Below are 26,586 nucleotides of genomic sequence, written 5' to 3'. Positions count from 1 at the left end.
GCCGGTTGACAGATCCATTCAACTCAAAGGTAGCTTCATCGGAGAAACAAGTCCACCACAGAAATCGATTATTTCTGTTGAATCGTAGCATCATTTCCTTGCAGTATTCAAGTCTACGATCATAGTGTTCTCCGATGATTTCCTGCACTAGTTTTATTTTGTACGGATTATACCGATGTGACTTCACAATTCTAAGGATAGATGTTTTACTTACTTCAGTTTGTTGAGATATTTTTCGACTGGGAGTATGGGTGTTTTCTTGGAAATGCATTAGAACTTCCAAAGATTTCTCATCGTTTGTAGCAGTTTTAGGTCTTCCACATCGTGGTTCATCCCTGACTGCTCCAGTTCTTTGAAAGCGATCAACGGTTTGATAAACAGTAGATTTTGAAATAGCTGCACGATTCGGGAACGTATCGTTGAATAAATGTGCAACGTCTCCGTATGATTGTTCCCTATCACCAAACCCCCACATCATGAGAACTGTTATCCTTTCCCCTCTCTGACAATGCCATCGTTGACAGAATACGAACAGTAATGGATTTTAATTCTCTTGTAGACCTATTATTACTTGTAACGTGCAAGTTGCCGGATGCTTTTATTCTATTGGGGCGAACTGGACCTCTTTTGTTACAACAATTTCCTAGAGTCGTGGGTCGAAATTATGTGCATCCCGGCATACGTCACAAAATATAAATGGGGGAGTGATTTAGAGATGGGAGCGTAACAGCATTCATAAGTGTATTCCCAAACAATTGTTAATGCATATAGTATCCAACGGATGAAACAGTATTCCCAATTAAGTCTTCAAAAATGTGTTGCGCAAACCCTGCGAAATAATTGTGTCACTAAACTATTACTACACAATTTCAAGCAATCTACAAATCGCTAACTACTGTACCATACACGCTCTTACGTACTAGTAAGTATTAGCCCGTAGCAAATTGGGAAGGTACTTAAAGTAAATTGTATCAACAGAAAGTCAAAGATTCAATTTTAACAATTTAATAACAATAGTGTAACTCATTTTTGGCATTCTAACAATCAACAATGATTTTTTTTTTTTTTTTTTAGCGTAAACTGCTCAATAATAATAAATGAATTCAACAACAAATTCAAAAGTGACAATGCATCAAAAGTAAGTCAAAAAGGCATATAATTTATTTTAACTCACGTATATGTCCAAGTTTTAAGTTTCTTTCATTTTTTTTATGTTAATCAAAAAACGTTCATTTCATCATTAATAATAAATAACTACTGATTGTTCGTGATCACATATTCATAAAAAATGGGCGAAAACCACCTTTTTGAAAAAGAAACAAACGTCTCCAAGAAATTACAAAAAAATCTTATTGGTACGTACAAAAGGTTCTACCCCATTAGATGCTCATTCCCAAATTAAGTGTTACATTGCCTCGTTCAATTTAACAAAGTTTTAACCAAGTCTAAACTACCAAAAGGGGGAAATGTGAGGAGAAATGACGTTAGCGGAAACTTCGTCGCGATTACCTAATGTACCTTTTTGCGACGTGTCTTACAAAAAATGCCAACCGTTGCTCCAGTTAATACAAATGTGAATGCAAGCACATTGCGGAATAACCAATATGATACACTATTTTGCACCCGCGTATTTTGCGTTTTCCTTTTATCTATTTAAAGTGAGGGGCAGGTAACGTGATATCGAGATGAACAGTTATTTTACGACATGCCGTATTCAGTTCTCAATTACGTGTATTTTCGTCTTTTTGGACAAAGGAAAATTTTATTTCTGTAATATGGCGCACTTCGTAAGCAACTCACGCGAATCGTGCATCGAATATTGAATTCATGCTTTTTGTCTATCGCACATCAATTCACCACTAATATAACAAAACCACTGTTGCCTACCTTGTTTTTGCACATTGCCTCTCTCGTAGTCCTGGAAAAAGGGGTGCACAACTTCCTTCACTTTTTGGTCGTCAAATCCTCTTAGACCAGCGTACGTCTTGCTTGGGTTCCAACGTAGTACATTTTTGATTGCCAATTTTACTCCTAAGTGCAGATTGTCAAAATGGCCTTTTTTCACAATCCGCGTTTCCACATAGTAACACGTAGCATAATTCAAGAAATAGCGCTTACTGTCTTTTCAACAAATGTTCCGGAACTGTATTTAATGGATCGCTTGCAATTCATCGCGTGTTATAAGTAACATGGTATAGAACGTCAATGTTCAAAGTTTTGTTACCGATGATGCATTAAAAAGCATATCGAAAGAGTAGTCGACGGGACCAAACGCAAAACACGACTGTTTGCCTCTACCTGCACATGTCAGCTGCTCTTGCCTTCCGTTGATTTAGGGGGCGTGGTTTTAAATGATGCGATAACTCGAAAGTGATTATAAGCGCCATCAGTCGTAAATCATGAGCGATTATACATCGCGTATTTTTGAGCGGAGCATTATTTTTCAACAAAGTTGGAAGTTGTAAGATTTTGCTAATTTACTTGCAACAAATCGTTACAAATTCTCCCCCCACTGGCAATGGAAAAAACAAAATCCCCCACTTGAGCATCGTTACAAAGCTTGAACCTCTAACATGTTTGTATCAAGCAAACATATATGATGAATTTGAAATATTTAAGAATTAGAATTATTTACGAACAAATATACAATAGTAATAAAATAATATATATGATATATGGATAAAACCTAGGAATTATCAACAAACATGAATATAATAAGACTTACATATATACATGATGAAAAATTAATAACCCATACACAAAATGCACCAAACAAGCAATTACAATTTCAAAAATGACTAGATGCAAAAATCAGACATTGAATTATATAAACCCGTATATAAATGGTAAATCACACAATTGCATTGTAATAATATAAATATATATATAAATAAATATGATTGGTTCTGAAACAAAAACAAATCAAGAAAAGACATAGAATATACATTATTTGAATACTTCCATGATAGAATCTTCATAATAACAAAGGTGTTGCATACACGATGACCAGAAAATGATGCAAACAGAGTCATAATCGTATGTTGTCCCAAAATATGCCAAGGATCGATTTGGTAAAAGATTTTGACGAATGTTTCCTCCGAAAAAATACATGAAAAGAAAAAGAATCTAAAATTAAAATATTGAAAAGAAGAGGGGATAGGAAAGAATGGAGGAAATATTGATGTTACCGAGACATTTACGGAATGAGCATCTTTACAAAGTTATTAAAGACCATGGTGAAACATATATGCAAAAATAAGTAAATTTAATGTTAAAGTCAAAATCAACAAGTATATTATCAATTATAAGATGCAATGGAATGAAAATTGATGTTTTTTTTTTTTTGCAAATTGTATGTAAATCATATGATGAAAATGACAGTACCATATATATATTATGAAAAAGAACACATGTACACATTACACAATAAATATCCTAATTTTCTTATAGAAAAAACTCTTATATATCTATACACTGGAATGATCAAAAACAGAGCATTAATTATGCCAAAAAAAAATTATTATAAGTAGAATGCAATATTAACAACAAGAACACTCTTATAAACATCTTATCAAAACATGGGTTGCATAATTTCAAATACAGTCAGTACCCGTAAGTATCTCAAGGTTGCGTACGCATTCTGGAAAGTCTTAGTCGACAAGAATGTACTTTGTGTCCAGCTTTACGGCAGAATGAACAAATTAAGGGTGGTTGAGGTCTATTTAATGGTGGTGAAGTATTTTGAACAAATCGAGCATCTTGAGTGTGAGGAAAAGAAACATGAGGTAAACGTGGATTACGGTTGTCATAGAACTTCTGCATGTCCATGGGAGTAATTTCTTGTGCCATACTTAACAACTCCGGCATGGAACGAGGACGGGAGAAGAATAATAAGCAAGCAGTAGTAACCGCATTAAGATGTTGCAAAATGAAGGTCACGAGAATAGAATCCTCCCAATTAAGTGCTAAGGCCTGTGCAGAATTGTTGACATCTGATACGTAAACATGTAAAGTTTCGTTAGGATACTGAGAACGTTTTACATGATGATCAACTAAGGTGGAATAGAGGGACATCGGTACAGACTGACGCCAAACGTAAACCTTAATGTCCCACCAAGACATATGTGTCGGCAAAATTGATAACCATAATGAGTTAAAAACTCCCTTGGTACGTCGTAAGACGTTTCGCAAAATCCATTGGAGGGGAAATTGCTGAGATGTCACTAAACAGTGTAAAGCCTTCATGAAGGCGAATAAAACATCATGAGTTTGTCCATCACAGATTGGTATGTCATCAATCGCAAAATTTAGATTACGGATGTCCATTTTGTTCTCCAGTGAATTAGCGCAAGATGGAAGCGTTAGATGGTTAGGAACAACCGACGCTTGCGGAGAAGGCGAGGCAGAAGATATAGGGTGTGGGATTGCAGTTGACAAAGTTACTAGTGGGTTACTATAAGTGCAATTAGTATTCGCCCCAGATGCCTGGACTAAAGATGGAACAGGACGCGTGAATGTCAAAGGAAAAGGAGAAGGATAAGAGGATGGAAAATAAGGACCTTGTAGAGGTGGAGGGTTTGGGAGCGAAACAGAATCCATTGGAGACACGATAGTCACGTCTTCCTTAATGGGAGAATCCGGGGGTGCCATGTTAAAAAAAAAAAATATATTGATACGTTACAAAATTTCAAAGGTATGAATTCAATTACAAAAGCCCCAAAACTTTATCTGTTAGGATTGATTTTAAAAAAAAATTGACAACTTTCAAAAAAAAAAATTTTTATGTCTGTCCCCAAAAAAAAATTTCCAACCAAAGCTCTGCTGCCAGAAATTTTGTAACGTGCAAGTTGCCGGATGCTTTTATTCTATTGGGGCGAACTGGACCTCTTTTGTTACAACAATTTCCTAGAGTCGTGGATCGAAATTATGTGCATCCCGGCATACGTCACAAAATATAAATGGGGGAGTGATTTAGAGATGGGAGTGTAACAGCATTCATAAGTGTATTCCCAAACAATTGTTAATGCATATAGTATCCAACGGATGAAACAGTATTCCCAATTAAGTCTTCAAAAATGCGTTGCGCAAACCCTGCGAAATAATTGTGTCACTAAACTATTACTACACAATTTCAAGCAATCTACAAATCGCTAACTACTGTACCATACACGCTCTTACGTACTAGTAAGTATTAGCCCGTAGCAAATTGGGAAGGTACTTAAAGTAAATTGTATCAACAGAAAGTCAAAGATTCAATTTTAACAATTTAATAACAATAGTGTAACTCATTTTTGGCATTCTAACAATCAACAATGATTTTTTTTTTTTTTAGCGTAAACTGCTCAATAATAATAAATGAATTCAACAACAAATTCAAAAGTGACAATGCATCAAAAGTAAGTCAAAAAGGCATATAATTTATTTTAACTCACGTATATGTCCAAGTTTTAAGTTTCTTTCATTTTTTTTATGTTAATCAAAAAACGTTCATTTCATCATTAATAATAAATAACTACTGATTGTTCGTGATCACATATTCATAAAAAATGGGCGAAAACCACCTTTTTGAAAAAGAAACAAACGTCTCCAAGAAATTACAAAAAAATCTTATTGGTACGTACAAAAGGTTCTACCCCATTAGATGCTCATTCCCAAATTAAGTGTTACATTGCCTCGTTCAATTTAACAAAGTTTTAACCAAGTCTAAACGACCAAAAGGGAAAAATGTGAGGAGAAATGACGTTAGCGGAAACTTCGTCGCGATTACCTAATGTACCTTTTTGCGACGTGTCTTACAAAAAATGCCAACCGTTGCTCCAGTTAATACAAATGTGAATGCAAGCACATTGCGGAATAACCAATATGATACACTATTTTGCACCCGCGTATTTTGCATTTTCCTTTTATCTATTTAAAGTGAGGGGCAGGTAACGTGATATCGAGATGAACAGTTATTTTACGACATGCCGTATTCAGTTCTCAATTACGTGTATTTTCGTCTTTTTGGACAAAGGAAAATTTTATTTCTGTAATATGGCGCACTTCGTAAGCAACTCACGCGAATCGTGCATCGAATATTGAATTCATGCTTTTTGTCTATCGCACATCAATTCACCACTAATATAACAAAACCACTGTTGCCTACCTTGTTTTTGCACATTGCCTCTCTCGTAGTCCTGGAAAAAGGGGTGCACAACTTCCTTCACTTTTTGGTCGTCAAATCATCTTAGACCAGCGTACGTCTTGCTTGGGTTCCAACGTAGTACATTTTTGATTGCCAATTTTACTCCTAAGTGCAGATTGTCAAAATGGCCTTTTTTCACAATCCGCGTTTCCACATAGTAACACGTAGCATAATTCAAGAAATAGCGCTTACTGTCTTTTCAACAAATGTTCCGGAACTGTATTTAATGGATCGCTTGCAATTCATCGTGTGTTATAAGTAACATGGTATAGAACGTCAATGTTCAAAGTTTTGTTACCGATGATGCATTAAAAAGCGTATCGAAAGAGTAGTCGACGGGACCAAACGCAAAACACGACTGTTTGCCTCTACCTGCACATGTCAGCTGCTCTTGCCTTCCGTTGATTTAGGGGGCGAGGTTTTAAATGATGCGATAACTCGAAAGTGATTATAAGCGCCATCAGTCGTAAATCATGAGCGATTATACATCGCGTATTTTTGAGCGGAGCATTATTTTTCAACAAAGTTGGAAGTTGTAAGATTTTGCTAATTTACTTGCAACAAATCGTTACATACTCCAGTATGATTCCCCCCCTCCCCCTCCTTTGTGAATTGCAAAGAATGCACACAGGGTTACTGAAACTAAATTTGACAACCCACTTTCACATTCTGTAAGATCTCACCTTTTACACAACAATCGCCTTAAGCACGCGACCTTCACCATGATAGATTACAGGCAGCTCCTCACGCCGAACCTACCTGGTGGCACGATGAGTAAGCCGACTGTGTGTGTATCGTTCTTTGTTGGGAACTGCTCACGCAGCGAACTGCTGACACACGTCAAGGTAAATCGCATGCCCGCATAGAGTTGCCAGATGGCAGACCTGTCACCTTTGAGTGGCCCTATGGGAGCACGGAAGAAAAACAAATCGGGTCGTGTTGTAAACAATGAACAATTCAGACATTTATGCTTTTTAACGATGGGAATGGAGAAAAAGCAGTGGTGAGCGGCTAATTAAGTTCCGTTCACCACAGAGATGAGGGGACTCGCCTAAAACAAGCACCCCAATGAGATCAAAATATTACTACGTCCACGTCGTTGTTCCTGGGTTACGCGAAATGTAGTACAGAAACCTGGTTATTTTCTTACGTAGAATCCGATTCTACAATACAAAATGGGGGTTTCCATTTAAAATTTCACAGTGGGGAATCAAGTGTTATATCATTGAATAGCTTTCTTTCACTTATTAAACATGTATTTTTTCGTTTTCTGATTCGATGTGTATTTCTCACGATATTTGACCGTTCCGGGACTTTTGGACCACCCGGTATATATATATTGTCCTATGCCTGTGTGAGCACAGGCAACAAACCTTCATTTTCTAGTACAGCCTGGTCTGGAATGTACGTAAATAGTTTTTAAAAAGAGGAAATGTACTCCTTATTTCCCTATATCATATTTTATATTCTTTATATGTTGGCTGATATAAGCATATCAGTATACTGATAAAAAAATTTCTTTAAATAGTCTGTACACTGCTGTTTTCTTACCTTTGTATGAGTATAATGGCTACAATTGATGTTCCCATGTCTTGAAAACTGCTGGTAGATGTGTAAATACAGTGGAACCCCGATTTTACATTTTCTCGCATTATATATTCAATCTTGATGGTCTCAATATTGCAAAATGTTATAAAATTTTCCTCAATTTTACATTTTCCCCGCATTGTAAGATCTTTCAGCTTGGTCCCCTGAAAAACCTAAAATCGAGGTTCCACTGTAAGCAGTTTTTTTTAACCTTCTAGCGAGCACGTTCATAATCGTGTCACCAGCGGGCGCGCGACGCATTTTTTACGTCACTTAGTATCATTCATTATGAGCAAGGATTTTTATAATATAAACGTAAATTTTTTTTGGGTCTACATTTATTTATATCATATCTGAGGTTAATATAAATGAAACATATTTAAATACAAGTTAGAATGCTGAAACAAATAAAAAAAATATAGTACGTAACTTATTACATATTTATAGCGCACCACGCTTTTCATCAGCAGGCGCGTGTCGTACTTTTTACGACAGATATTCCTGCTGAAAACCTAAATGTTACAAGTTTTTTTTTTTCAGCATTCTAACTTGTATTTCAACATGTTTCATTTATATTAACCTCAGATATGATATAAATAAATGTAGACCCAAAAAAATTTACGTTTATATGATAAAAATCCTTGCTCATAATGAATGATACTAAATTATTGACTGTCATATTGATTGACTTCTATATATTCGTCACTTAAGTCACTATCACTGTCCAATTCATGTGATCCCTCTTCATCAGAAGAAACTTCAAGGATACGCTGAATTTCGCTCACGTCTACGTTTTGTCGACTCATTTTCAATAATGACCGGACGAAAAAATTACAGAACAGGAGCAGGGGCGAAGCGCAAACTTTACGACACGGTGTTCTGATCTGAAATAAACAACAATTGACAGAGTATAACATATGGATTAGTAACAATGACTGCAACACAAAATACCTCTTTGAGGAATACATAAAAAGCATAGGCCGACGAATTCAAAGGAAACACAAGAAAATTAAAGAAAATTATTTTTGGCGTAAATTTTGTGCAGGCACGCCCGCTCGAAGGTTAAAGGCATAACCTGATTGCTTATATAACTTAAGGAATGAATTAACTATTTGGGTTTTTCATAGATCATTGTTTTCAGATCAGTCGTCAGTATTGATAAATTTTATATTTGTACTTGATTGGTATCAGAAAAAAAATGTATTGGTCCATCTCGAATATGTATTTTCATCTGTTTAATATCTTTGAAATGGTCATCTATCATCTCCTTTTCTTCACGCCTTTACTCTGCACAAAAATCGATGTTCCACTGACCAGGAAATCCTGAAGAAATCAGGGAAATCAAAGTTGAGTAAAAAAGTCATGGAAAAATCATGGAATTTTGCAAAAGCCTGGAAAATCCAGTAAATTAAAAGCTTGTTTTGCTTGCCATGATTTGTTTCTTTTTTGTAGAATGTTTCACTTGAAAATGTTACTTTATTTTTAGTCATAAATGTTCAACAGTGTTGAATAACATGATTCGTTTCATTAGCATGCAGAATTGAAGACTGTTTCCACACCAGTAACGTTATTTAAAAGTACATGGAAACGCCAGGAAATTTTGTTTTGCAACATGAGTGGAATCCCTGAAAACATTGATTAGATATTTTGAAGTACATGTATTTGAGTGGAACTACAGTGGTCCAGTCAGTAAAGTGTCCGAGCAGGATATGGGAGATTCAGGTTCAATTCCCTGCGTAAAGTGACTGGGATACTTGCGACAAATCTGAAGGGTAAAGGTGTCCAGAGTATGTTGCTCACCTCCAGCATGCCTGAGATTGAAAATATGTGGAGCCCTACCTCCACACCCCTTATGTGAGCAGAGCAGAGTACATTGTACTTTATATTGGGGATGGACTGATATGAAAAGTAGCAGTTTAAAATTTACTGACACTGATAACTGGTATTCTACTGATCCAATATTAAAATTGCAAGTATTCCTAGAAGCACATGAATGGTTTATTAACCTTCTTAATAGGAATTGTAGCATTCCTGGCTATGTTATTTGAACAAGTGTTCACAGGTAACCATCATCATCATCATCCTTTGCCAAATCCTGCCTCAGGCTGGGTTGGCATAGAAGTCGAGCTTCTCCATTTTTTCCTGGTCTTCCACCACTCCTCTCTTTCCATGGTATTCCAATGTTGTCCTCTTCTCCTAACACTCTCCGCTATCTGCTCTTTCCACTGACCAGAGACCTGCACAAGACCTGGAGCAGACCCGTTCGCGAAACATCGCTCCTAAAATGCCATGCAACCTGCGCAACACCCTCGCTTGAGCATCTTGTCTGGCCACCTGCCCAGATCGTTCCTGGCAGGCATTGTAGACCCGCCGGGTACCCGCAGTCTTACAATACCTAGTAGGTCTCAGTTCGTTCTTTCCATCAACTGCAGGCCCCTCCCTCTGCATGACGTAGTTTCTTCGAGTAGGAACTCCACCGGTCGCACACCTGTCTGCAGTGCTGCCAACTGCAATAGATTTCCACTACTTAGAATGGGAACTCAAAGCCACATCGCCAATGAAATGAGATTTAAGAATGTTGGTACTTTTGCCCCCACACACATTGAAATAGATTTTCCGTGGTATAGGCTCCATAAGAATATGTCGTAAACAACCAATAATCCACGGCACTACTGGAACATGTCACGTTCGACGCCGAGGTCACGAGTAGAGCAACATACTGTTCTACTGTGAACACCAGAGCCGTAGCCAGACAGGGTCCAGGGGCATTGCCGTTATCCTCCACCCCCCCCCCCCACCCCCACCTTCTGAAGTTTGGTAAACTACTTTGTAAAATTTGTTTGCAGTGACGAGTGAAAATGTAGACTGCAGATATTATTTTACTCAAAACTTGATAAAGGTTAAATTCACAGAATACAAAGAACAGATAGGCGTAAAATGATTTCATTTGATTTACGAGCCGAAGTCAAAGTAGCAGGTAGTAATTAGAATATTTTCTCTCGGCTTCAGCTATGAATGGGAAGATATTGAAAATATATTTCTAGATTTTCTGTGTCCTATATTAACTTAATGATTAGGCTACACACACAACACACACATATAATTTACTTTCATATAATACTATTAAACCTTTGAAAATGGACTTGGTTTATGAAGCCCTCCCTGATAACCCATGAGCCCCCAGGTACCCATGTTATTTGATGCTGGGTGGGTGCCGGGGCCGCTTCCATCGTTAGAAAAGTTCCCGGATTTGAACCGGCCAGGGATCGAACCCGGGACCTTTAGCATGGTAGTCAGATGCATTACCGACTGAGCCACCGAGGTACATCCCTGTTCCATATTAATCTTCAAACGCTTTGATATAGTTCACCACCCATTTGTTCTCTTCTGTTTACCTCCTCATCTATTCTTCAACTTCTCTCAAGTGTGCTTCATAGATATTTGAAGCTCTCCACTACCCTCAACTCTTCCCTGTCCTTCATTCTTGGTTCATTTCTGGCTCTGTTTCTTGTATTAATTAGCATCTCACTCTTTTCTGCACTGAATTTCATTCGTGCTCTTCTGATTTCCTCATTCCAACTATCAAGCTGTCTCTGTACTTCTTCTTCCCTGTTTTCCCATATTACTAAGTCATCAGCGAGCAACAGGGCCTTCATCTCTTCCTCTCCTATCTTCTTCCTCACCTCTTCGTTAATTGCATCCATTGTAATTATGAAGAGCAGTGGGGATAGAGCACTTCCCTGTTTTAGTTCATTACTTATACTGAACCACCCTGTTCTTCACACTGGTGTCTTTACACAGCTCTGGTTGGCCTTGTGTGTGCTCTGCACTCCACACACTATCTCTTCCTCAATCCCTTTCTCTCTTAGAGTCTTCCAAATCTTTGTTCTGTCTATGCTATCATATGCCTTTTCTATATCTAGGAATGCCATAATGAAATCATTTCCTTACCCATAGTGCCTTTCCTGCATTTGCCTTATGGTTAATATCAGATCTACTGTTGATCTGCCTCTTCTAAATCCATACTGTTCCTCTCTCATGTTCAGCTCTGTTACTTCCCTTATTCTTTTCTCTAATATTTTCTCATACACCTTTGCTGAGTGGCAGATTAGTGTTATTCCTCTGTAGTTTTTACATTCCTATCTGTCACCCTTCTTGAATATGGGAACTATTAGTCTCTTTGTCCAATCTCTTGGCACTTCTCTTTCTTGCCACACTGTTTTCAACACACTGTATAGCCACTGCAGTCACTCCAGTTCCTAGTATTATTTCCACTGGCACTTCATCTACTCCAGGTGCTCTACCTCTCTTCATTCTCTTCAGTGCTTCCTTCCTCCACTTCTTTCTATGTGAGATTCATTTTTTCCTTCCTGTTTTCTTTTTCCTTCACTTCTTCATGTTCATTTCCTTTCTTCATGTTCAGCAATTTCTCAAAATGATTTCTCCACATTCTCCTTATTTCTCCATCCTCTTCTACAATGTTTCCCCTTTCATCCCTTAGCTTACAGCTGTCTCCTCTTTCTCTTCTCCTCTCTCTCACTAATCCATACAATACTTTCTTGTTCCCATCTACATCTTCTTCTAGCACTTTGGCCATTCGTCCATTCACTTTCTTCTTTCTCAGGTAACCAGCCATGTTAAATCTGCGTTAGCCACCAGCCTCCAACATTTTGAACACATACATTGCTCTCATCATTCCCTGAAGATTGGAGCAATGTATACACTCAATGCATTGTAAGCTAACACAGATTTAACCTAGCTGGTTACCTGAGATCACTTGTTCAGAACCTCTTTAATGTATGCAACAAGAAGGTCGCAGTGTGTTTTGCATTTCAAAGTAAAATTGTGCATTAAATATGCATTTTACAAAGCCAAGCCATGTGAATTATATGGTTATATATGTAAATTCTACCACAAAATGGTAGAATTTTGCACAAAATTACATGATATTTATAGCTATTTCAGCAAAATCTGTGTTTTTTAGCCTCTTTGTTAGTCACTATTGTTTGTACAGTGACAGACACTTCTGGGTTGTAACAATACCATTGAGAGTTAATGGGTTTGTTACAACCCAGAAGTGTCCAGGACTGTACATACAGTTCTCCATATGATTTCATTTGTATGTACAGGATGACACACAAAATGTCATACATTGAAATGTGCATGGCTAGCCAATGGAAGATGATGGTCACTCATAGTTGCAGTACATTTTCTGATTTCTTGAGGTAGACTTTCTCCTTCATACATGTCCACAAGAAGAAACCACAGGGATTCATATTGAAGCTGTATGGCAGGCACACTGAACCACCCTGTAAACGTCCCAGATATTGATGGGACACATGGTGCCTAAAATGTAAAGCAGTTCTGGTGGATTTTGTGGGACTTCGAGACAAGTCACCCTCACGGCCTCAATTTTTTCGTGTATTGACTGGGGTGGCATGGGGGTCATTTTCTCTCCAAAACACTGCCATCCAATTCAACTTTTCTGTCCAGTATATATGCTGTCTGCAGGAAACCCTACTGAGTACGAAAATAAACACTTAAATGTTCCTGAGTCTGGCCTACGAATTTTGTTTCCATGTAAAACAACAACATTTACACATTCTGTTCAAGTGCCAACTGCCCATTGGCCACCATGTTACTGCCATCTGCTAAACCATGCATGAAGTAAGCTTACGTGTCACAAATTTTGAAAATGCTGAACCCAAAATTCAACATTTTATTACAACAATTTCCGTGTATGACATTTCGTGCACAACTCTGTGTATGCATTTGGTTTAAACTCCAATTATGAATGTACCCAAGTAACCACAACCATTGGGTCTACATAAGTTTTTACGTGGGAAAGGTTGTCTTGATGTTGCTTGGCAAATTGACGTTGGTCTTATGTTGGGCCAACAGTGGTTACCAATGTTTGCCCAACCATGGAAAAGTGAGTCAAAATCAGTTTTGTAAACAACTTTTTCATGCTAAGACAACTTTCAGGAGTATGCTGTAAATTCTAAAGTGTAAAATAAGTGACATGTAGCAGTGTTTCTTTTAGAATATTTCAGTCACAGCACATAGTGGAAATATCGGATCGAATGTGAATGCGGGAATGAATATGTAGGGCAGACGGGGAGAAACATGCACACTAGATGGGACGAACATGATAAAGATATTAAGGAAGGGGTACCCATAACAGGCCTATCCAAACATATCATAATGAGCAGACATAGGATTATGAAAAGGGAAGTAATTAGGAAAGAGGAGAATAAATTAAACAGGAACGTTTATGAAGCTGCATTTATATGCACAGGAAAAAGGAATAAGCTTAACAGAGATGATGGTAATCTGGAGGAAGGGTGGATCGCTTTCCTTAAAAAGTGGGATCAAGCAGTAAATACCAACACTAAAATGGGTTTTCATGTCACTCCCGAGGTTATGAAGGCCATTGAAGAAGAGAGGGAGTTCGCCTTGAAATGGTGACGTATATGATCTTAGAGGGGAATGCCGGAGGGGAAATATCACCTTCAATGCAGGATCGGAGCGCTCATTGTCCATGTGTTCTACCCAACACTGACGGAAGTCACTAGGGGACTGTAATAGGTCTTTCATTTTTATTTGTTTTAGTTGTTGTTTTTAACATAGGGAATTTTTAACGAGCAAAGATTTATGCTGTCACCATAAGTTTTTTATCCTCAACCTGAATCCTCAACTTACGATTTGACAACACAGTACCATGTTTGGCACCTAAAGTTTTTTATTCTATTACGTGATGAAGGAAGTAGTACAGACTTCCGAAACGTCGTTCTGAGACATTCCTACTCATCACGTAAGTTATTTATATAATTTTATTTAAAGTGATGTTCATGGCTAGTGGTGTATTCTGAAAATTCGACCTGTGTTACTGCAAGAATCATTATTTATTGTATATATTTATTGCATATTAATTTGATATAATAGATATAAAACACCAAGGTAGGCATACAAGTAAAACATAAACAGAAATCCGACAACTTCAAATTTTCCGGCAATTTGTGTATGCAAGAAAAGGTTAGAATGTGAGAATACACCACTGGTTTATGCAGATACTAGATACATATAAGATGGCAGATCTGGTATTTTATTTGAGTGAAGTCAGTCAAAGGGTTTCAAGTTTTATATTTTTCCTGCGTCGCTTGTAGCCAAAGTTCTGTTATTTGCAAATCTGTGTTTCTATCGCTTTTTTATAGATAAAGAAACAAATGTCCTGGTTGTTGTAAAGAGTTGCTTATGATCTAAGATTTTCAGAACATATTTCGTAGTTTAGGAGGGACACCCAATATTTTAGCCATGATAATCTAGCAGAAAATTCAGGAACTTTTAAGTAGAAATGCATACAGCAATTAGAAAAAATGTAATGACTGTACTTGTGTTGCATTTTGGTGGAATCACTCAAAAGCATTTCAAATGGCAGAACTTAAACCTTCTAAATCTTCAAAATATACAAAACTTGAGAAAATACGTTCAATGCAGTTGATGTGCATAGAGAGATCTCATGATATGTTCTTCCCCTAGGAGCTTCTGACCTGCAACAACGTAGTGATTTGACAGCTTGAAAGTAGGATCTTTACTTTTTTGTCTTCTTTGCTGTGCTTTTGGTGGAAGGTTCAGGATAGATGGTACATTATAATGTAAAGGAAAGATAACAGCTCGGACACAATTGAAGGTATAATTTTTTGGTTATAATCAGTACATGGTGATTCCCTTGCTAGTGGCCCCAAACTTTTGTCTATAAAACTGCCATTTACTTAAAGTTTGTATTAAATATTTGTATGCATATACCTTCAACAATGTAAAACAGGATCTGCTCATATCCGATGTTGAAAATGGTCAGCTTCCACATGCAAGCACTCTTGTACACGTCTCTCCAAATTCTGGAATACTTTTCTTAAAGTGGCATCGGTAATGTCTTCTGAACACATGAGACATGTTAAGCGTGTAGTTTTGATTTTTTTGCAGCTTTTTGACACGTGGAATATGGGAGATTAGTTTCTTGGGAAAGTCTTTGCAATGATTTTGATGGTAATGCCAGTAATCACTCCTTTACATCCTGTTTTGTCTCTTCAGACATTTTCTGGCCTCCTGAATGCTGTGTGACAAGACTTTCCGTTGTCTCTAACTTTCTTACCAATTTCTGGATACAACACTTTGAAGTACACGTCTCACACGAAATTCAGTCTGAAATGCACTTTGACATGCTTTAACCCTAGAGCACTACCGTGTTCCAATATTACAGTGTAACTACCGCTACGTAAATTTTACGTACATGAAGGAATCTATTTTTAAAACAAACTTTACATCATGAAAACAAATTTCTATTCATTGTGAACATTATTTTGTTTATTTTTCCTTATATTGGAATTTTATTATTCTTTTTAAAATGTATAAACATGGTTTTATTAAACATAGGGTATTTTAAGAGAAGGTCTTGATTGACAAGCCCATTTGTACATTAAGAATGAAGGCGAAAAGTTCGAACAATGAAAAGCAAACAATAATAATATTCATAATGCTGTAAATAAGGAACAAATGTAATTTTTAAGTCTTGCAAGAAAATAGTGCATGCTTTTAAACTTTCGTTTTCAAAATCTAAGTATCCAAATCGAATTTACAAACGTCAAAATTACATGAAAGATATTTCTGGTTTTACACAGATACGTAAAATTGACATACAGTGCACAACATAACAAAGCAAATAAAATTATCAGAGCTTGCACCCTCCTTATGTGTTGCCTTATGTCCGACAAACAACTTGAGGCACTGCTAGGCAGAAGGGTGAGTGGGTGCGAGGTGGGAGGTAGGGGAGGAATTTGAGCGCAAAGCATACGTAAATTTTACATATGGTAGTGTTCCACAAATTGGGTTCCCACAGGAGCAGTACGTAATTGTCATCCTCCTTTTCTTGTAGTTGCAGAAACTGCAATACTGTCTGTTCCCTTGTGATGTGGCTGCTACTGCACTTGTCTCTTCCTTCCCCAGTACCTTCAGAAAGCATGAACTGAATTCGTGAGAATAGTCTCTTTTCTGAGTTGCCCTGATTGTTGTAGAAGTTGTGAGTGTGAATAATGTATCCATTGATAGCTGCTATGTTGATCATATTATAGAAAAATTCATGCAAATCTTACATGAATACAAATGGCGTTATTACTACATGCACGTCAAATTACGTGCAAGATTTCTCTTCTGTTACTATCGCTACGTATTATTGACGTACAGAGTCCCACATAACGCACAAATTAAAGACATTCACGGCTTCTGCCCTTCTTACGACAGTGCTGTCACGGACCTGACAGAATGATAGAGGAATACCATACGCGGAAGGGTAGGTGGGTGCGATTTGGGAGGTAGGGGAGGAAAATGAGCACGAAGCACACATAAATTTTACGTACGGTAGTGTTCTAGGGTTAAATGAGCCAGTTTGCCAGTATTTACGAATGAGGAACACACGCTCTTCGATTGTGTACATTGTAATCCCTATACACTCGAGCCAACACTACCGAGATGCCTTGTTGCGGAACAAAACAAATGAAGGTCACTGAAAGAGTCTAAACCTATTGCGAGGGGTTAGATTCTGTTTTACATTGTTGAAGGTATGTGCATACAAAATTTCAAGACAAACTTTCAGTAAATGGCAGTTTTATAAACAAAGGTTTGGGGCCTCTACCGAGGGAATCACCCGATAGTATCATGCATGTAATCCCATATTAAATGTTTGTTGTTGTATTAATAGCATTTGCCCTTAAAGCAAATGAATAAATCCCCTGATATTCTTTCACTATTGACAGAAATAACTTACAAATATGTACAGGGTTAGCATGAATTAGCATTACATATCTGTACCAATTTTGTGCATCTGGATTCCATTAAACATGAGTAATGTATGTTTCAAATTGATTGTATTGAAACTAAAATAACGAAGAAAACTTTCTATTCTGATGTGACAGCTTCTACAACACCAGCAGTTGGTATAGCACATTAGAAAATAAATGGCCCTGGTTTTAAATACTGTTTTCTATGATTATCCTTGTATTGACTTTATGGTCGTCAATCATGTATTTCAGATTGCAGCTGCTAACCTTATTGTACATAAGCTATGGTAAATAACAGAATATACAAATCGGTAAAGATACATATTGGATACATGTATTATGTACTTGTTGACTTTTGTTATTTAGCACTGCCACTTTGACTAATCGCAACAATGAGGATGAGTGATGATATGATAAAATTGATAAGTGACACTTGTAAAGAACAACCATCCCCAGCCTTGGATTTGAACCTTGGACCCCTGGCATCACAGCATACTGTGTTAACCAGTCCACCACAGAGGCCAACTCTGTTAATCTGTATTATTATGGTAATTTTGGTGTGATAAGAATATGTATTGTCAGGGTCTACCATTGTCTGCTAGCCGGAAGGGAGCCCTGGAAGCCAAACAGAATTTTTTCATTCATTGGAACCTTGCAGTTCCTGCATATTTCTGAATCAGGTATTGCCGGGAAATCCAGCTCTCAGAGTCAGTGATTTTCCTTTTCTAAATCTGGTGGTGCACACACCATTGGGCAGGGGGGGAGGAGGGGGGGGTTAGAATAAAATGGATCAGCAGTGATGGACAGCAGTTAGTCTTCACACTAAGCAAGTGTAAATGATGGATGCTTAGCCGGAAAGCATTAAAGATATCTTATTACCTTATCTGGTAATTCAGGTTTCTTTGTTTGAATATGCTGTCTGGCTGTTCATGGGTATTCCTTTGTTACTATCTCTTCATTAATAATATTCATTCTCATTGTGGCAATTGGCCTGAACAGGCGATCATCAATATAAAAAGATAGAAATACGAATTGTATTTTCTTTGAGAATCTACGTGTAAAGTAGGTTTGGGAACACACACCTGAATGCCATGTGGAGGCAATGTCATAGTCATGTTTTCTTTTCCATTAGATAAAAATTAGGGCTGAGCCAATACCAATATTGATGTATTGGTGTCAGCTGATACCAGTAATATGGATATTGGAAGCTATTGGTTCCCAGCCGATACTTTTCCAGAGTCTGGGTGTTTTATGGAGTCCACAAAACTGACGCAAGTCACTTTTACAAAGCCTAAATCTCCTAAAAATGATGCAAAATTAATATTTCTTATTATTGTGGCAACAACAGTGTGGAGAGAAATGAATTAGGTGATTAAATTATTACCTCATGTGAAATTATGAATATTTTAAAACAATAGCTTTAAAATTGGAACACTGTACTTACTTGTTACAATTAATGAATATTTGGAACTATTTCAAACTGTTCCAATTTTCAAGTATCTGCATCAGTATTTGTGGGAATCGGTAAGAAAATTGACAATACTATCAGTATCATTTCAAAGTGGTATCGGCTCACCCCTAATAAAAAGGCAAGAAAGCATAGTAAAGATATCATGGAGACACCACACACTTGTCATTTTCACTTTTCACCCCTCTGGAACAATACAAAATAAACGAATCCTTAATATTCATTACCTATTTAAAATTTCTACATCTAAGCTACCATATACCACCTACCATACTGTTCTTGCCTGTATATTATGTTTAATATAAGTATTTGAAATTAGCTCATTTCAATTTGGACACCCTGTATATCAAAGATTTGATTTGATTTGATTTAGTTTATTTTACTTCGCGTTTTGTGCCTCTTGGCTAATTTGCGAAGATGGGGATGAGTGATGAAATGATGAAATTGATGAATGGACATTCACAAACAACCAAGCCCGACCGGGATTCGAACCCGGGACCCTTGGCATCGCAGCGCACCCTGTATATCAGATGAGTTTGTTATTGATATCAGTAAATTTTATATTTGTATTTTATTTGAATCGGCCAAAATTTTATATTTTCCCATCCCTAATAAATATAGGTAATATTGTGTTATCATATTCTAAGCTATGTCTTAGTGTCTAAAGTCTGTTGATTTACCACCATATTATGCTATTATATTACAGCATATGATGGATATACTTCAAGGGATCTAGAGCAAACATGAACTTTTTATCTGCATGTGCATTGGAACTAAACCTGTTGGAGTACATCTCTCATGGTTGAAGCAATGTTCAATGTGCTCATAGCACTATGCAAAATGTAGAGATATCTGTGTTACACATCAGAAAGGTAACAACATCTCATTAGTAACTTCGCCGCCCACTTACGGAATTAGTGCAGTGAAAAATGTGAAATTTCTCACCAAATAATGCTAGCTTTAATTTTGTTACAAAACATAATATGGGTTGTGTATTTCATAAATATCAACTTTTAGTGAAGTGAAGGGGCTGTGAATATATAAGGTTTTTGTAAATGTTCAATGACTCAATAGACCAAAGTTTTAAAAAAAGAGAAAAACTTGGTTAAGTTGCAAGGGAAAGCAAAATATATTGCTCAGTAGCTGTAATTGATGCTGGTAGGTGCTAGCAGTCATAATGATTCTGTTCCTTAAGAAGAATTACAAGAATAAAACTATTGTAGATGATGAATTGTCCATGTTGTAAAAACATTTAAACCTTTTTGTGCTGATTGATCAACTTTTTGTGTAACTAGATGGAAGTATTTGTTTTATTCACATGGCCTTCAAATTATTTTAGATGTTAGTTTCAAAAACTAAATTTAATAAGTACTCAAATACTTTTGGTCCTTTTTCATTCATTTACTTTGATTTGTATTTAGTAATCTTAAACTTGTAGATTGTTTGTGTAGTCACATTCATATTGGAATTAATCAATGTTTTTGATATATTTTACATGCTTTTTAAATGCTGTAAAAATTAAATGTTACAACAAATAATACCAATATTTAAACAATTAAGTACTGAACAATTAATTTTTACATGCTGCCAGTAAGAATAAACATTCAGAAATTGTTACATTGCCACATTTAAATTTGCCTGCATTTTACTGTTATGTATAGCTTTTCAATAGTTTAAAATTAAACTTATGTGTATATCCATACAACACATTCAAATTGTATAATATAACAGTTTTTTAATGCTGTTTATTATTTATTAACTGGAAGCTTGTAAATGTGACTCTTTAGTGTTTAATTAATTAATTTTGTGTATAGTTCTAAAAAAACACATGAAAGTTGTCAAACATTGATTAATTTAAAAGTTGTTGCTAAAGTACAGTTTTTATTGCTTTAGTTCTAATCTTAAAAATTATTTTTAGTTTTTGAAAGTGCATTCAGTTACTGTTGTAAGCACGTGAATTGCAACATATTGTGTGTAGTGTATAAAATATAGGTCTTCCATGACCATTAACAGTTACATTAATCTCTTGTAATTTTGTAACCTGTAAGCCTGTTAAGAATGATCCAAGTGATGAGATAAGTATGTGTTAAAGGTCTTTCCAATGTTCCTTGATTACATAGATTAGCCCTTGATATTTTGCTCAGCTGTTTTGTATGTTGTTATATTGTGATTGAGGAAAAATGGAGTAATAAAATTAAAATAGAGCTTTAACAATTTCTGAGAAATGTTCACCAAAGGTTGTGTATGTGGCGATGCCATTGAATTAATAGAAATTCAGGCATTAAGTGGAATGAATGATATCGTCACTCCAATGCCAAAACCATGAATGTGCAAATTTTGACTTTTTCACCCAAGTGTAGTTTCTGACTACTTTTTGTTGATGGATTCCTATCCTAACTTATATGAACTAATAAACAGTCTTAAGTAGGTACACCTTTTACTGATGACATTTATCCAAATGTAAAACCTGTTTTATCCCAGAACATTGCATTTAAAAATGCTTTTATCTCACAGTCAGAGTAAGATTTAGCACATTATATTTTTGGCGTTGATGTGACAATGTACGAAAAACATTTTCTCGTGTAAGCTTTTAAGTGTTATTATCAGTTACTGTGGTATTATTGAAGGTTATGATGACATCCATTGTGAGAACTGATCGAGTCTTCATTTTATAACTGAAATTTTAAGTGACTAAAGCAGAATATGGTCGCAGTTTGTGAATTATGTAACAGGTGAGGGAGGGTGATTTAGAAATTAATTAAAGTATATAAATGTGTTCGTATTTATGTATTAGAGATATTGAACATTATATATTTTGTATTGCTACAGAAGATGGACTCGTAACGTATGAAAAGTATTGGAAAAATCGTCCAAGATTTTATTATGGCTGTTCATAATAGAAACCTCAGTCAGAGTGGTCATTGCTAGAATTTAAGCCATTAATAATAATATTCTATTTTCATATATTACATAGTTTGACTGCAATAATGTTGCACATCAGTGAAGAACTATACCATGGAAATCGGATTTTACGTTCTTGGAGTTTACATTTACATGCTTTATACATTCGATCTTCATGGTCCATGTAGATGTAAATGTAAAATTTTCCCAAATTTTTCAGTTTTGTGCATTTTATTTAAGTTTTATTACCTTGTCCCCTGAAGAACATATAATTAAGGTTCCACTGCAGTGATGTGAAATCAGCCATTCAAGCATAATCAATTCTCAAATATTCTAATGGTTTCACATGTGTTCTAGATTCAATGCCTTGATAATTTTGTTTAGTTTCAATGCAGGAGTCTTTTTTTAACTCCTTAAGTGTGGAATTTTCTAAAGAAGTTGCTGCAAAATGAAGGTTTGTTTTTTTAGCAAAATTTTGTTTCATCACTCTGTTCTTCTTCCGATTCAGGTTCAATGTTACTGCTTTCAGAGATAAGAACAAGTGTAACTCTGGCTTCCCCAATGGTACAGTGGTGATACTCTTGCCTTGTGATCAAGGAGTCCCATGTTCGAAACCCAGTGGAGAAACATTGAACGGTGGTTCGGATCCCACTTTAAACTGTAGATCCAGTCCTGATTAGCCTATGTGCACATAAAGTGAACTTAAAACAGAACTTTTAAAAAAGTGCAACTAAGTAACTGCATGATGCAAACTTTATTTTTGAGCCATGTTCGTATTTTTATTGTGCATGAACTACACCACATGACAGCAGACAACTTTTCTCATGTCTGACTTATTTTTCTTATTCTTCCTTTTCTGCTACTCTTTTTGTTTTTACTGCAGTTAGCATAATCTCACCTAACATGATTGTTATGTTCTCAACATCTGGGCATATGTATACATACACCTTCCGCACTGCAACAGCACATCGTGGATGATATATATATATATATATATATATATATATATATATATATATATATAAGGTAAAGTGCTCCCCTGTGCTTAGCACCATGCCATGAAGGTGTGTAGGGGGTGTTGGGGTAATGCCCCACACTTTCTTGATCCGGTCATGAGTGGGGGTGATGTGATCAGCATCACACCCTTGACCACCTCGTTTCCCCAAGCTACCCATGTTATTCGATGCTGGGTGGGCGCCGGGGCCGCTTCCAATCTTAGAAAAGTTCCCAGATTTGAACCGGCCGGGGATCGAACCCGGGACCTTTAGCATGGTAGTCAGATTGAAACTTAAACCCCTTAAGTGTGGATATATATATATATAATATGCTATCCACACTTAAGGGGTTTAAGTTTCAATCCTATCTTTGACAAATTATCCATGTAAAGAAGGATGGATTTTGATTGTTTTCATTGCCACAGTTTTCTATAGTAAGCTATGTTTTTTAAGTTATCATGTATCTTCATATATAGTACAAAATGCATACTTAATATTATAAATAAAATAAAATATAACTTATTTTTACTTACGTTCAGTGAGTATGTGTTGAGTAATTGACAACATTTCAAGGACCACTGTCCCCTTCTTCAGGTCGGTTTATCGACTTCACGGTTTCCCACGAAGCTTCGTCGATGGCAAGGATTATTTTTACATGGATAGGATACAATATTGGGATTCCATCACAACTGACCTGTTCTTTTTTAAAAAATCACTCTGTAAAATTTTCCTACTATTAAAATCAATTAAAACCCCTCTGTTACAACTTATTAAAAATGAATCCCTCTGCCATTTGTTGCTCACATGTTGACAGTCAGTGGCTTCCTTGCGAATGCACAGGTCGTAAGCGAGTTAGATCTCCCCCAACTCTTTTTCCCCTCCGCATTACATCATATCTAAAGTGAAATCGTGTACGACTCGAGCTTCGCGCTCTACGTCTGGGGTAACCTTGAATCCGATTTCATCATACTCCCGCTTTTCCCATTTTTTCAGCATTCCTATCCAGAGTTCATCAATGTTACCGTCTTCTCTATTCCTACATATATTCCTTCTCTATTCCTACATATAAATGATGCTTCGTATACATTTCTTCTAAATTGTTTATCCTCCTCCCTAAGGACTTCCCACCCTTCAATGTTATGCTCTTCTTCCAAAACGTGCTCAGATAATCCAGTTCTGGGATTCCCTTCCCTGATATCCTTATTGTGTTCTTTCCAACGCATACCCATACTTCTGCCGGTTTGTCCAACGTATTCTTTTTGCATTGGCATTTAATCTTATATATACCTTTTTCTCTTCTTCATTTTCTTCCTTTTTCCCTCCTTCTTTTTTATAACTAGTGAAATATTTCTCTAAGCTCCTGGGTGCTTTCATCTCACATTCAATACCAAATTCTTTCACTGTTCTTTTCTATCTTCTCAGACACTGCTCTAAAGTAGGGGATAGCCACGTACCTATATTTCATTACCTCCTCATTTTATTACTAACATTGCTATTTTCTTTACTTTCTTCTTTAGAACATATCCTTCTTGCTTTGTGCAAATTTTTCCTCATTTTTATACCCATTCTTCCTACCTACGTTATAGATCCAATCTATTTCCCTTTTTAAACTCTCTCTACTGTTACATAATCTGAAAGCACATATGAAGATGTTTAGGAAGACATTACATTTAATCCTACTGGCATGGGCAGATTCCTTATTGATGTACATTTTTCCCACTAGGAGCTTATGGAAGATGCCTGTTCCTATTTCTGTACCTATTTTGTGGATCTCTTGGTCTAGGAAGCTAATGTTATCACCCCTTCATATTTTCTCTAATAAATTTGATTCTTGCTTCTTGATCTCCTAAATTTTTATATAAACTGTCCAAACTTCCTTCTTTCCCGACAACTAAAATGTCATCCACGTATCCTCCCATAAAATTTAACCTTACTCTCTAATGTGCTCAATGTTGTGTTCTCGATGAAGTGAATAAAAATGCTTGATATTATCCCTGATATAGGGTTCCCCATGGCCAGTCCCTCTTTTTGCATATTTTTTTTTAGAAATAATTATACCCCGCAACTATATTAAACCATCTGACGTATTCCCAAGCAGTTATCACATCAATTCCGTTACCCATAAGCCACCTATGTAAACAATCGGCGGCTTTTACCCTTGGCACACTGGGGTACAGATTAACTATGTCAAAGCTTGCGATTTCATCCTCGTTATTATCAATCTTAATATTCTCAATTTCTCTTTTTACTTCCACTGCATTCAAAACACTATAAGTTGTGTTTTTCTTTACTTTTTTGATTTTCCCAACAATAATTTTTGCTAAACCATATCCCGGGTGTGAGTACGTCGGAATGATTCGCCTTAGTGACCCTTTTTTTTTGTGCGTTTTGGGTATTCCAAATGCCACTGGAATAGTCCCCTTTTTGCAATTTTCAATTAGCCCCTTTTTTTCTCAGTCCTACCTAGTGTTATGCTAGTTTCAATTTCCGTTTTGGTATCCCTTCTTATTTTGTTAATAGGGTACCTCTTTATAGTCAGTGTTTAAAAAGCATTCCTCTAATTTACTTTTATACTCTTCTTTATGCAATACGACCATTTTGTTCTCCTTGTCGGATCGTATTATAAATACGCCATTTTCCCTGACCCATTTTCTAATATTATTCAACATCTTCAAAAATCTCTTATTCTTCTCGCCCTTCTTCCTATCAAATCCCTTTTTATTTTATTTTTGGATTTGCTGTTCAATAATGTCGTGTAACCTACTCTTAATCTCTCTTCTATCATCCTTATCATCTAGAGCATCCCCAATCCCTTCTGCCACGATAATGAATTCCTCTTTTTCTATTTCTGCTTTTCCAATTACAAACTTTTGGCCTTTTTTCATGATTATACTCAAATCCATGGGTTTTTCTTTGTTAGTTAAATTAAGTACACTTTTCCTCACTTCATTACATACCAATGCTTTGTTTGACTTACTTCTGCCCGTTTCCTTACCCTTTCCACTAATTCTTACTAACTTATTCTGAATTTTCATTCTATGCTCATTCTTAGCTAATTCAACGTATTTGTGATGTCTATCCTCTATTCGGCTCCAGGTTATCCCATCCATAGTAGAGCTAAGCTCTAAATGGGGTTTCAAACATTCACTATTAAGCTTATTCACAGTGCAATACGCTTCCCTGATGCAATTATTTAACATCCCCATTTGATGCTTCTTTTTTTGTACTTGCCCCTTATTGCCCCCCAAAAAATTACATAGCGATTTTTTAAAAAAAGAACAGGTCAGTTGTGATGGAATCCCAATATTTTATCCTATCCATGTTGGAATCCCAATATTTTATCCTATCCATGTAAAAATAATCCTTGCCATCGACGAAGCTTCGTGGGCAACCGTGAAGCCGATAAACCGACCTGAAGAAGGGGACAGTGGTCCTTGAAACGTTGTTAATTACTCAACACATACTCACTGAACATAAGTATAAAGAAGTTATATTTTATTTTATTTATAGTACATAAAGTGAGTAAGTCGCACATAACCTGAAAAATGAATACTTAATATTGTAGTAGATAGTACAACGAAACAAATTCTCAAAGATTGTAAACAATGCTATGTTTTA

General features: G+C 36.3%; 1 protein-coding gene across 2 annotated transcripts in view; it reads left to right on the top strand.

Annotated features, from left to right (window-relative positions):
• LOC145984374 (uncharacterized) overlaps window positions 1–20,459 on the top strand; it is a 40,952-nt gene extending 20,493 nt beyond the window's left edge. For both annotated transcript variants that reach the window (XM_083118033.1, XM_083118034.1), the window contains exons 6-7: window positions 15,311–15,461; window positions 19,779–20,459. The gene's annotated coding sequence lies outside the window, so the exon portion shown is untranslated. The remainder of the gene's footprint in view (window positions 1–15,310; window positions 15,462–19,778) is intronic.
• Window positions 20,460–26,586: the final 6,127 nt, after the last annotated feature.

Source organism: Lepisma saccharinum, chromosome 2 (genome assembly GCF_977018435.1).
Source record: "Lepisma saccharinum chromosome 2, izLepSacc3.1, whole genome shotgun sequence".
NCBI lineage: Eukaryota > Metazoa > Arthropoda > Insecta > Zygentoma > Lepismatidae > Lepisma > Lepisma saccharinum.
The sequence above is the reverse complement of the archived record's forward strand: the minus strand, read 5'-3'. Positions and strand labels throughout refer to the sequence as shown.